This window comes from Myotis davidii, unplaced genomic scaffold (assembly GCF_000327345.1).
Source record: "Myotis davidii unplaced genomic scaffold, ASM32734v1 scaffold616, whole genome shotgun sequence".
Lineage (NCBI taxonomy): Eukaryota > Metazoa > Chordata > Mammalia > Chiroptera > Vespertilionidae > Myotis > Myotis davidii.
In genome coordinates this window covers 1,264,882-1,267,745 of record NW_006291965.1, presented here as the reverse complement: position 1 = coordinate 1,267,745, position 2,864 = coordinate 1,264,882, and positions in this window count along the sequence as shown.

Below are 2,864 nucleotides of genomic sequence, written 5' to 3'. Positions count from 1 at the left end.
TGAAACTAGTAGTGAGTTGCTGTAGGGATGATGGAAGATATGCTAGGACACATGCTGTCTCTGTTGCCTAGGAAACTGAAAATGTTTACTGAAAAGAAGAAAGCACATATCATAAGGGATTTCTCTCTTGTACAAAACAAGATTTGAACAATCTGACCCCAGTTAAAACTTCTAAATCCCAATATTAGGCAGTTAGAGTAAATAAAAGGCGGATAGTTGTTGAAAAGAGGCCCTTCACCTCCCCCTTAAATTCTGGTATACTGGGTCCTCTAATTACAAAATAAAAGTCCCCTTCAAAGGTTTTCCCTCCAGTCTTGTGAAAATTAAGTTCTGGAATAAAGCAAATGCTCTACAGTGTTTATTTTCATCACACTACAGTCACCGGGGGTTGACGAGACTCTGCCCTTCTTGAGGACCCAGATGCTCTAGAATTGGATTCATTTTCATTCAAATTAATTTAACAATGCTTTTTCAATACTCTTACTTTATAGAGCAAGAAAGATCTGTGATCTTCCTGAGAACAAAGGAATTTTCCTAGTTATACACCAGTCAGACTATCTAAGTTCTCTCTTTTATTTTTTTACTGATTTTAAAGAGAGGAAGGGAGAGAGAGGGACCCGTCGATGTGTGAGAGAAACGCTGATCAGTTGCTTTCCACCCCAAGTGGGGATCAAACCAGACACCCAAGTACGTGCCCTGAGCGGGAATAGAACCTGCCACCTTTTGTTGCACGGGATGATGCTCCAACCAACTGAGGCACACCAGCCAGGGCTAAGGTTGTCTTTTAAAAGGTATGGCAACTGATTTTGTATTAGCATAGCCCTCAACGACTTTGAACCCTATAAGAAAAACTATGTAAGTCCTTTCTTTTTTTTTCACTCCAAATTCTGTTTTAATCAAAATAGTTGGACATTGCTTTGCACACCTTCCAATATTTCTGGCTCCCAGCTTAGATTTGTAAACACTTGGTCTATTCAGGCCTTTATTTTGTTTTTGGAAACAAATCATGCAGTGGGAAACTGCTGTTTTCTTTTGATTGAAGAAAACCTGGTTCTTTATACCACAGGATGATAAACAAGATGAAAAAGCAATCCCAAAGGTCAACTTACTCTACTGAAAAATGAAGCAGCAAACAGGAAATGCATAACGTAAATAATAACGGGATGGTAAGAATACATGCTGTGCATTAAACATATTATCAGACACTATGTGAAATACTCCACAAAGTATTTTACAATCATCATCTTATTTCATCTTCCTAAGAAGCAAACACTGTAATTATTGTATTTCTACAGATAGGTTTTCTTTTCAAAACTTAGGAAAGTGATGCCAAATGTACCATTATTCTTGAACAAAAAAAGAGGTCATTTTTCACTCCTCTGTTCTTGTATCTGCTAAAGATACTCATTCACATGGGGCTGCTGCAACTGAACTAGCTGCTGAGTAACACATAGATACAACTGTTGCTCATATGTCTGACCCTAAGTAATACTTTTAAAATTATCTCGCCATGATCAGCATGAAACACAGGTTTAAGTTTATCCCCTAGTATTTCCTCTACCACCTGCCTACCTGCTGCATAATCACTCAAAATACAAATTCCTAAGCCACTCCTGAAATACAGAACCAGAATCAATGGGGGACTTACAGGCTTTGACAAACTCCACAGGCCATTTCGAAGCACAATGAATGATGAAAAGCACAGCCTCCCCATGATTCATGCCCCCACTTTCTTTTATATGTCATACTCAGCGGTCTTATTTATTTTTTACATAAACCATATTCTATCAAGCCCACACAAGCATATAATAAGTACTTTAAGTGTATTGAATAAATGTTCATTTGGGTTTTTTGTACTCAAATACATTCCTAACTATGTACTTGGTACTAGGATTTCAGAGATGTTTAAGTTGAAGTTATAGAAGAGAGTAAAGAATAGAATGATTATTGGTGTGTGTGTGTTTGTATGTGACAAATATTGCTACTACACCAAGCCACACAACACTAGAGATGCACACACTTCCTGCCCACTGAATTTCCCTCCTCAAATGTTAGCCACAGGGGGAAGAGTGTCTCTCTGGGGCTCAAGTCATCTGGGTTCCTCTGAGCCTTAAAATAATTCTACATGGCCAAGTAAAATCATATTATTTCCCCCCTTTAACATAGCAGGTAGACCTCAATGAAGACAACAGACTTAACTTAATATAATCTATCAAAAACATAAAAGAGCCAATTTGTCCTAAAACACATGGTTAGCATTTTTTAAATCTTATTTGATTACATAAAACATAATACAACATAGTATAACGGCTCTTCTATATGACCAAAAGTGCTTACCATGGAAATTAAAAAAAAAATACATCAAGGAATGTAATGATTTAACTTATTCCGTGAGTGGGTGTTTTTTTAAAAGATTTAATCTGGTGGTATATAGATAGGATACACCTGGCAAGGCAGTCAATAGGGATTTGGGCTAATATAGAAAAATATGCTTTATGAGACTGTGTCAACAATAAAAATAAAGTAAAAATAAATTAATTAAAAATCAATTTAAAAATAAGACCTGAAATCAAATAGATGTTCATGATCCAGAACTTATTCATGTGTGTCCAATGAGATCAGCACAATCGATAAACCCTGCAAGGTCAAGGTCATAGCATTTACTGTGCTTTCAGATTCTCATTAGCACCTGTTCATCCTCTGCCAGGTTCTCTGGATAATAAAAGTTGAAGAGCAGAGAAAGAAAACAGCTCACTTGAATCACATCTTTCTCTTGGAAGTCCTTCTCACTGTGTTAATGCCAGAGGCATTTCTCCCCGAGCCATACAACTCTTTTGAAAGTTTCTTTCCTGTCTGCTCTTTAA